We start from the raw sequence: 10,000 nt of genomic DNA on the forward strand, positions 1-10,000 counted from the left end.
TTAGGACACCTGAAAACTCACGGGGCCACGCAGCAGTCACAAAGCCGGTTGCGGTAGACCGGTCCCCGAACCCTGCCCCAGCGCCGGGGGGGAGGTGGAAAGGGGAGGATGCGGCAAGGCACGCGCCGGGCCGCTAACGCCACGGCTCCCCCCCGCTCGAGCCGCTCGGGGCTGGGGGAACGAGGACGACACCTCACACGCGACGGGAAGCGAAGTGGAAAGGAAGACCGCCCTTGCCCTGCCGGCCGGGGGCCCTTTCCGACGCGACCCGAAAGGCCTCATCGATCAACAAGGACAGAAGGAAAGGAAGCCAGCGGAGGCCCCACGGCCTCGCTCTTCTGGGACAGACACAGCCACGCGCACCCGCCACCGCCCTCGGGAACAGCCAGCAGGCACGGGGCTCGGCGTGCGGGCAACACGCCGGAGGAGCAAACGGGGCGCCCTCCAGAGATGGGGGGGGGGGGGGCAAGCTGCACCGGGCCGCACCGGCTCACAGGGCACCTCTGCCTCCCCAAAATGTGGGCTTGCATTTTCCCTCAAGCTGCACCGAGTTACATCTCCATCACGGGGCGCCCCTCTGGAGCCAGGAGGAAGCCGTGCTGGGGCACCGGCTTGCCCTCCTCCCCCCATGCCGGGCTCCATAGCATACGAGTGGCCAGTCACCGCCGCTGGCTTTTCCCTTAGATGCCGTGCCCCCGCGGGCTGCGGCTTTGGCCATGGGGGGGAACCCCCGTGAAGAGGGTCCAGTGCTGGGAACTCTCTCTGCCCCTTACCGGGCTCTCTCTCGCCGTGCCTGGACGGGCTTGCTTGCCATTCTTGGTGGGACCGACGCCGGCACCACGTCTCCCCGGCTTTCTCTGCCCCCGTGCCCCACCGGGCAAACTTCGCTTCGGGGGTTCCACACTTCGGCAGTGGCCGGCGCCAGCCACTCGTCAACTTTTATTCTTTTCCCCGCTTTCGTTGCCGAGCCCGGGCTGGGCTCCGGCTCACGGACGAGCGAAACCCATCCAACACCGCTGAGGGTGCGCCAGCGGCCGCTCCAAACCGCCGCGCCTTTGTTCGGCCCCGCGGGTCCCCTCTCTGACCCGGGCGAAAGCCACCGAGAAGCCAGACGGACCCCTGCCCAGCCGCCTGGCGGGTGGCTTGGAGCAGCCGCTCGGCAGCGCTGCCCTGGGAGTGCTCGGCATCGCTTGTTCCCTCATATACGGAACTGGAGGGCCGTCAGCTCCGCGAGCGCACAACCAGCCGACCTCCGCCCAGCGGCAGGTCGCAGAAATCACGCCGGCTTGTACGATGACGTAGGCGGAGGCAGAGCGCAACAGCGACCCCTTGGCGACAAGCGCGATCTCCGCGGAGAGCACGTCTACTCGCCGAGGGAGAGCACGTCTACTCGCCGAGGGAGAGCACGTCTACTCGCCGAGGGAGAGCACGTCTACTCGCCCAGGGAGAGCACGTCTACTCGCCGAGGGAGAGCACGTCTACTCGCCCAGGGAGAGCACGTCTACTCGCCCAGGGAGAGCACGTCTACTCGCCCAGGGAGAGCACGTCTACTCGCCCAGGGAGAGCACGTCTACTCGCCCAGGGAGAGCACGTCTACTCGCCCAGGGAGAGCACGTCTACTCGCCCAGGGAGAGCACGTCTACTCGCCCAGGGAGAGCACGTCTACTCGCCCAGGGAGAGCACGTCTACTCGCCGAGGGAGAGCACGTCTACTCGCCCAGGGAGAGCACGTCTACTCGCCCAGGGAGAGCACGTCTACTCGCCCAGGGAGAGCACGTCTACTCGCCCAGGGAGAGCACGTCTACTCGCCCAGGGAGAGCACGTCTACTCGCCCAGGGAGAGCACGTCTACTCGCCCAGGGAGAGCACGTCTACTCGCCCAGGGAGAGCACGTCTACTCGCCCAGGGAGAGCACGTCTACTCGCCCAGGGAGAGCACGTCTACTCGCCCAGGGAGAGCACGTCTACTCGCCCAGGGAGAGCACGTCTACTCGCCGAGGGAGAGCACGTCTACTCGCCCAGGGAGAGCACGTCTACTCGCCCAGGGAGAGCACGTCTACTCGCCCAGGGAGAGCACGTCTACTCGCCCAGGGAGAGCACGTCTACTCGCCGAGGGAGAGCACGTCTACTCGCCGAGGGAGAGCACGTCTACCTCCCGCCTGAGGGAGAGCACGGGGGGGGGGGGGGACAAAGACAGGCGGCAGCAGCTTCGGTGAACGTCACCCGGGAGGCGACCGGGGCTGTCCCGGGGCAGTCCCGGGAAGCCGGCGTCCGACACAGGGAACCGTCAGCTGCCGGACCGGGGCGAATCCCCGCGGCCACGGCAGGGGTGGGGGCTCGAAGACAGCCGGCAGCCGCTTCGGTGAACGTCACCCGGGAGGAGACTGGGGCCCTCCCGGGTCCGTCCCGGGAAGACGACGTTCGGCACGAGATCCCGGCCGCGGCCGGACCGGCTCGAAGCCTCGCGGTCCCGGCAGCAGCCGGAGCCGCTCGCCGCCTCGGGCTCCCGGCCCCCTACAGATCCGGCGACTCGTTCGCGGGCGGCGGGGGGAGGCAGTGGAGGGGGTGCGGGCAGAAGCGGCAGCGGAGGCGGAGGGGGGGGGGGGGGCTCGAAGACAGCCGGCAGCCGCTTCGGTGAACGTCACCCAGGAGGCGATCGGGGCCGTCCCGGGGCCGTCCCGGGATGCCGGCTTCCGGCACGGGGGTCCCGGCCGCGGCCGGACCGGCTCGTATCCCCGCGGCTCCGGCGGGGGGGGGGGGGCTCGAAGACAGCCGGCAGTCGCCTCGGTGAACGTCACCCGGCCGGCGACCGCGGCCGTTCCGGGGCCGTCCCGGGAAGCCTGCGACAGGCACGGGGTCCCAGCCGCGGCCGGACCGACTCGAAGCCCCGCGGCCCCGGCACGGGGGAGGCCCAAAGACTGGCGGCAGCCGCTTCGCTGAACGTCACCCGGCCGGCGACCGGGGCCGTCCCGGGGCCGTCCCGGGATGCCGGCTTCCGGCACGGGGTCCCGGCCGCGGCCGGAGCGGCTCGAATCCCCGCGGTCCCGGCAGCAGCCGGAGCCGCTCGCCGTTCGGGCTCCCGGCACCCTACGGATCCGGCGACTCGTTCGCCGGCGGCGGGGGGAGGCAGTGAAGGAGGTGCGGGCAGAAGCGGCAGCGGAGGCGGAGGGGGGGGGGGGCTCGAAGACAGCCGGCAGCCGCTTCGGAGAACGTCACCCGGCCGGCGACCGCGGCCGTTCCGGGGCCGTCCCGGGAAGCCTGCGACAGGCACGGGGTCCCGGCCTCGGCCGGACCCGCACTGGGTGCCGCCGCCTCGGGCTCTCGGGACGGTATGGATCCGCCGACTCGTTCGCCGGCGGCGGGGGGAGGCAGTGGAGGGGGTGCGGGGAGAAGCGGCAGCGGAGGCGGAGGGGGGGGGGGGCTCGAAGACAGCCGGCAGCCGCTTCGGTGAACGTCACCCAGGAGGCGATTGGGGCCGTCCCGGGGCCGTCCCGGGATGCCGGCTTCCGCCACGGGGTCCCGGCCGCGGCCGGACCGGCTCGAATCCCCGCGGTCCCGGCAGCAGCCGGAGCCGCTCGCCGTTCGGGCTCCCGGCACCCTACGGATCCGGCGACTCGTTCGCGGGAGGCGGGGGGAGGCAGTGAAGGAGGTGCGGGCAGAAGCGGCCGCGGAGGCGGAGGGGGGGGGGGGGGGGGCTCGGAGACAGCCGTCAACCGCTTCGGTGAACGTCACCCGGGAGGCGACCGGCGACCGGCCCGGGAAGCCATCGTCCGGCCCGGGATCCCGGCCGCGGCCGGACCGGCTCGAAGCCCCGCGGCCCCGGCACGGGGGAGGCCCAAAGACTGGCGGCAGCCGCTTCGCTGAACGTCACCCGGCCGGCGACCGGGGCCGTCCCGGGGCCGTCCCGGGATGCCGGCTTCCGGCACGGGGTCCCGGCCGCGGCCGGAGCGGCTCGAAGCCCCGCGGTCCCGGCAGCAGCCGGAGCCGCTCGCCGTTCGGGCTCCCGGCACCCTACGGATCCGCCGACTCGTTCGCCGGCGGCGGGGGGAGGCAGTGGAGGGGGTGCGGGCAGAAGCGGCAGCGGAGGCGGAGGGGGGGGGGGGCTCGAAGACAGCCGGCAGCCGCTTCGGTGAACGTCACCCGGCCGGCGACCGGGGCCGTCCCGGGGCTGTCCGGGGATGCCGGCTTCCGGCACGGGGTCCCGGCCGCGGCCGGAGCGGCTCGAATCCCCGCGGCCCCGGCACGGGGGAGGCGCAAAGACTGGCGGCAGCCGCTTCGCTGAACGTCACCCGGCCGGCGACCGGGGCCGTCCCGGGGCCGTCCCGGGATGCCGGCTTCCGGCACGGGGTCCCGGCCGCGGCCGGAGCGGCTCGAATCCCCGCGGTCCCGGCAGCAGCCGGAGCCGCTCGCCGTTCGGGCTCCCGGCACCCTACGGATCCGGCGACTCGTTCGCGGGCGGCGGGGGGAGGCAGTGGAGGGGGTGCGGGCAGAAGCGGCAGCGGAGGCGGAGGGGGGGGGGGCTCGAAGACAGCCGGCAGCCGCTTCGCTGAACGTCACCCGGCCGGCGACCGGGGCCGTCCCGGGGCTGTCCGGGGATGCCGGCTTCCGGCACGGGGTCCCGGCCGCGGCCGGACCGGCTCGAATCCCCGCGGTCCCGGCAGCAGCCGGAGCCGCTCGCCGTTCGGGCTCCCGGCACCCTACAGATCCGGCGACTCGTTCGCCGGCGGCGGGGGGAGGCAGTGGAGGGGGTGCGGGCAGAAGCGGCAGCGGAGGCGGAGGGGGGGGGGGGGCTCGAAGACAGCCGGCAGCCGCTTCGGTGAACGTCACCCGGGAGGCGACCGGGACCGGCCCGGGAAGCCATCGTCCGGCCCCGGATCCCGGCCGCGGCCGGACCGGCTCGAAGCCCCGCGGCCCCGGCACGGGGGAGGCCCAAAGACTGGCGGCAGCCGCTTCGCTGAACGTCACCCGGCCGGCGACCGGGGCCGTCCCGGGGCCGTCCCGGGATGCCGGCTTCCGGCACGGGGTCCCGGCCGCGGCCGGAGCGGCTCGAATCCCCGCGGTCCCGGCAGCAGCCGGAGCCGCTCGCCGTTCGGGCTCCCGGCACCCTACGGATCCGCCGACTCGTTCGCCGGCGGCGGGGGGAGGCAGTGGAGGGGGTGCGGGCAGAAGCGGCAGCGGAGGCGGAGGGGGGGGGGGCTCGAAGACAGCCGGCAGCCGCTTCGCTGAACGTCACCCGGCCGGCGACCGGGGCCGTCCCGGGGCCGTCCCGGGATGCCGGCTTCCGGCACGGGGTCCCGGCCGCGGCCGGAGCGGCTCGAATCCCCGCGGTCCCGGCAGCAGCCGGAGCCGCTCGCCGTTCGGGCTCCCGGCACCCTACGGATCCGCCGACTCGTTCGCCGGCGGCGGGGGGAGGCAGTGGAGGCGGTGCGGGGAGAAGCGGCAGCGGAGGCGGAGGGGGGGCGGGGGGGACGATAGTGGCGGGGGGCGGGGGGTGCTCGAAGGCAGCCGGCAGCCGGTTCGGTGAACATTCGCCGGGGCGGGGGGGGCGACCTGTCCGTGCCCGGGGCAGCCCCGGGAAGCCGGCAGCCAGCACGGGGTCCCGGCAGCACCTGTTCCCTGCCCTGGGACTTGCCGTGCCCGGCGGCCGGTTGCCGGGTGGGGGGAGCGATGAGAGGCGGGGCGCAGCGGCCGGGGCAGCGCCGGGCCGCAGCGGGGGGCTGGGCGGGTGGGGTAGGCGTCGAGCGGCAAGCCCTCGGCTGCAGCGAATGTTCGGCGGTGCGGGGCGGGGGGGGACGGGACGACACGTTGGGGGCGCCGAGTCCGAGCCACCCCCGGCCCCAGGGGCGGCCGGAGGGGGAGGCCGGTGCCTGGCCCTGGGAGCTGCTGGGCGCCGGATGGCCGAGGGTGCGTCAGAAGCCGCCCGAGCGGTCGAGCAGGTCCTCCAGAAAGGCCTAGGGTGGCTTCGAGGGCCCCGGGAGCAGTCGAGGGAGGCCTCCAGGCAGGTCTGGAGTGGATGGGAGGCCTTCCAAAGCAGACAAGGGAGGCTGCCAGCGGGGCCTAGGCTGGCACTGCAGCCTGTAAATGGTTGGGGGGGGGGCCTCTGGTGCGGCCTGGAGTCTCTGGGTGGCGTCCAGAGAGGTGCAAAAGATCCTCTGGTGCGGCCTGTGGTGGCGGAGAAGCCTGCAGAGCGTGCGGGGGAGGCTTCTGGTGCGGCCTGGGGTGGGTCGGAAGCCTGCAGAGCGTGCGGGAGAGGCTTCTGGTGCGGCCTGGGGTGGCTGAGAAGCCTGCAGAGCGTGCGGGAGAGGCTTCTGCTGCGGCCTGGGGTGGCTGAGAAGCCTGCAGAGCGTGCGGGAGAGGCTTCTGCTGCGGCCTGGGGTGGCTGAGAAGCCTGCAGAGCGTGCGGGGGAGGCTTCTGTTGGGGCCTGGGGTGGGTCAGAAGCCTACAGAGCGTGCGGGGGAGGCTTCTGGTGCGGCCTGGGGTGGGTCGGAAGCCTGCAGAGCGTGCGGGAGAGGCTTCTGTTGGGGCCTGGGGTGGCTGAGAAGCCTACAGAGCGTGCGGGAGAGGCTTCTGGTGCGGCCTGGGGTGGGACGGAAGCCTGCAGAGCGTGCGGGGGAGGCTTCTGGTGCGGCCTGGGGTGGGACGGAAGCCTGCAGAGCGTGCGGGAGAGGCTTCTGCTGCGGCCTGGGGTGGCTGAGAAGCCTGCAGGGCGTGCGGGAGAGGCTTCTGCTGCGGCCTGGGGTGGCTGAGAAGCCTGCAGAGCGTGCGGGAGAGGCTTCTGCTGCGGCCTGGGGTGGCTGAGAAGCCTGCAGGGCGTGCGGGAGAGGCTTCTGCTGCGGCCTGGGGTGGGTGGGAAGCCTGCAGAGCGTGCGGGGGAGGCTTCTGCTGCGGCCTGGGGTGGCTGAGAAGCCTGCAGAGCGTGCGGGGGAGGCTTCTGGTGCGGCCTGGGGTGGCTGAGAAGCCTGAAGAGCGTGCGGGAGAGGCTTCTGGTGCGGCCTGGGGTGGCTGAGAAGCCTGCAGAGCGTGCGGGGGAGGCTTCTGGTGCGGCCTGGGGTGGGACGGAAGCCTGCAGAGCGTGCGGGAGAGGCTTCTGCTGCGGCCTGGGGTGGCTGAGAAGCCTGCAGAGCGTGCGGGAGAGGCTTCTGCTGCGGCCTGGGGTGGCTGAGAAGCCTGCAGAGCGTGCGGGAGAGGCTTCTGCTGCGGCCTGGGGTGGCTGAGAAGCCTGCAGAGCGTGCGGGAGAGGCTTCTGCTGCGGCCTGGGGTGGGTGGGAAGCCTGCAGAGCGTGCGGGGGAGGCTTCTGGTGCGGCCTGGGGTGGCTGAGAAGCCTGCAGAGCGTGCGGGGGAGGCTTCTGGTGCGGCCTGGGGTGGCTGAGAAGCCTGAAGAGCGTGCGGGAGAGGCTTCTGGTGCGGCCTGGGGTGGCTGAGAAGCCTGCAGAGCGTGCGGGGGAGGCTTCTGGTGCGGCCTGGGGTGGCTGAGAAGCCTGAAGAGCGTGCGGGAGAGGCTTCTGGTGCGGCCTGGGGTGGCTGAGAAGCCTGCAGAGCGTGCGGGAGAGGCTTCTGCTGCGGCCTGGGGTGGCTGAGAAGCCTGCAGAGCGTGCGGGAGAGGCTTCTGCTGCGGCCTGGGGTGGCTGAGAAGCCTGCAGAGCGTGCGGGGGAGGCTTCTGTTGGGGCCTGGGGTGGGTCAGAAGCCTACAGAGCGTGCGGGGGAGGCTTCTGGTGCGGCCTGGGGTGGGTCGGAAGCCTGCAGAGCGTGCGGGAGAGGCTTCTGTTGGGGCCTGGGGTGGCTGAGAAGCCTGCAGAGCGTGCGGGGGAGGCTTCTGCTGCGGCCTGGGGTGGCTGAGAAGCCTGCAGAGCGTGCGGGGGAGGCTTCTGCTGCGGCCTGGGGTGGCTGAGAAGCCTGCAGAGCGTGCGGGGGAGGCTTCTGGTGCGGCCTGGGGTGGCTGAGAAGCCTGCAGAGCGTGCGGGGGAGGCTTCTGGTGCGGCCTGGGGTGGGACGGAAGCCTGCAGAGCGTGCGGGGGAGGCTTCTGGTGCGGCCTGGGGTGGGACGGAAGCCTGCAGAGCGTGCGGGAGAGGCTTCTGCTGCGGCCTGGGGTGGCTGAGAAGCCTGCAGAGCGTGCGGGAGAGGCTTCTGCTGCGGCCTGGGGTGGCTGAGAAGCCTGCAGAGCGTGCGGGAGAGGCTTCTGCTGCGGCCTGGGGTGGCTGAGAAGCCTGCAGGGCGTGCGGGAGAGGCTTCTGCTGCGGCCTGGGGTGGGTGGGAAGCCTGCAGAGCGTGCGGGGGAGGCTTCTGCTGCGGCCTGGGGTGGCTGAGAAGCCTGCAGAGCGTGCGGGGGAGGCTTCTGGTGCGGCCTGGGGTGGCTGAGAAGCCTGAAGAGCGTGCGGGAGAGGCTTCTGGTGCGGCCTGGGGTGGCTGAGAAGCCTGCAGAGCGTGCGGGGGAGGCTTCTGGTGCGGCCTGGGGTGGCTGAGAAGCCTGAAGAGCGTGCGGGAGAGGCTTCTGGTGCGGCCTGGGGTGGCTGAGAAGCCTGCAGAGCGTGCGGGAGAGGCTTCTGCTGCGGCCTGGGGTGGCTGAGAAGCCTGCAGAGCGTGCGGGAGAGGCTTCTGCTGCGGCCTGGGGTGGGTCGGAAGCCTGCAGAGCGTGCGGGAGAGGCTCCTGCTGCGGCCTGGGGTGGGTCGGAAGCCTGCAGAGCGTGCGGGGGAGGCTTCTGGTGCGGCCTGGGGTGGGTCGGAAGCCTGCAGAGCATGCGGGGGAGGCTTCTGCTGCGGCCTGGGGTCTCTGGGTGGCCTCTGGAGAGGTGCAAAAGACCCTCTGGGTTGGGCTGGGGTGGCTCTTGGACCCCTGCCACACAGTGGAGAGAGGCCTCCGGCCCGCCACCTGTGTCCCTGTGTGCCTGAGTGCCTGTGTCCCTGTGTCCCTGTGTCCCTGTGTCCCTGAGTGCCTGAGTGCCTGTGTCCCTGTGTCCCTGTGTCCCTGAGTGCCTGAGTGCCTGAGTGCCTGTGTCCCTGTGTCCTTGTGTCCCTGTGTCCCTGTGTCCCTGTGTGCCTGAGTGCCTGTGTCCCTGTGTCCCTGTCTGTGTACCTGTGTGCGAGAGTGTCCGGCACGCCACCCAGCGGCGGCGGGCAAGCAGGTAGGCGGGTGGGCGGGCCGGCGAGGGCCAGTGTGAGTTTGGGGGGTGGGAGGGGAGGCGGCCGCTGGAAGCGTCAGAGGAGGGGGCGTGGCTCCGGCTGGCCCCGGGAGCAGGTTCCCGGGACCGGGACCGGCTGGACCCGGCGGGTGGTTGATCCCGGGGCGGGGGGCAGAGGCGGCGGGAAGCGGCAGCTGCGTGTGCGGCGGGGGGGTGGAGGGCGAACCGCGGCGGGAAGCGGATGCTTCAGAGCAGGTTACGGGGGCGGGGACGGACGACACCACCTGTCCCCGCCCCGGGACGGGCTGGACCCGGCGCCCTGGACCCGGCGCCGTGTACCCGCCGCCGCCCCCGCCGCCGCCCCCCTCCGCCACCCCGGGACCCCGACGTTTTTTGGCGCCCGCGCCTTTTTTTGCTCCCCGCCTGCCCGCGCTGCCCCGGGCCCTCCCCCGGGGCGGGGCGGGAGGGAGGGACGGACGGACGGGTAGCCGGGGATCTCCGAGCGCGCGCCACCAGACCGAGGCGGGTCCCGGCGGCGGCGGCGGCGGCGGCGGCGGCGGCGGCGGCAGCAAGCGACGGCGGGGGGGGCAGGCTAGGGAGAGAGGGGGAGCGGCATGCGGTAGGGCTGGGGGGTTTGTTTCGGGGGGGAGGGGTGGGGGGGGGGTGGCAGCGGTCAGCGAGAGCGGGGAGAGGGGGAGCGGCATGCGGTAGGGCTGGGGTGTTTTTGGGGTGGGGGCGTTGGGGGGATTAGCGGGCGGGCGGGCAGCCGAGCCAAGCGGCAAGCCGGGGGGCGGGCGAGGGCGGCTTTAGGGCCGGAGGAGCGGAGCGCAACCTCCCCCGTGCAGGCTCCAGCGTGGAGAGCAGCAAGTTTTTGGGGACGGGG

Source organism: Melanerpes formicivorus, unplaced genomic scaffold (assembly GCF_026170545.1).
Source record: "Melanerpes formicivorus ecotype bairdi unplaced genomic scaffold, bMelFor1.0.p_v2 SCAF_373, whole genome shotgun sequence".
In the NCBI taxonomy this organism is placed as follows: Eukaryota; Metazoa; Chordata; class Aves; order Piciformes; family Picidae; genus Melanerpes; species Melanerpes formicivorus.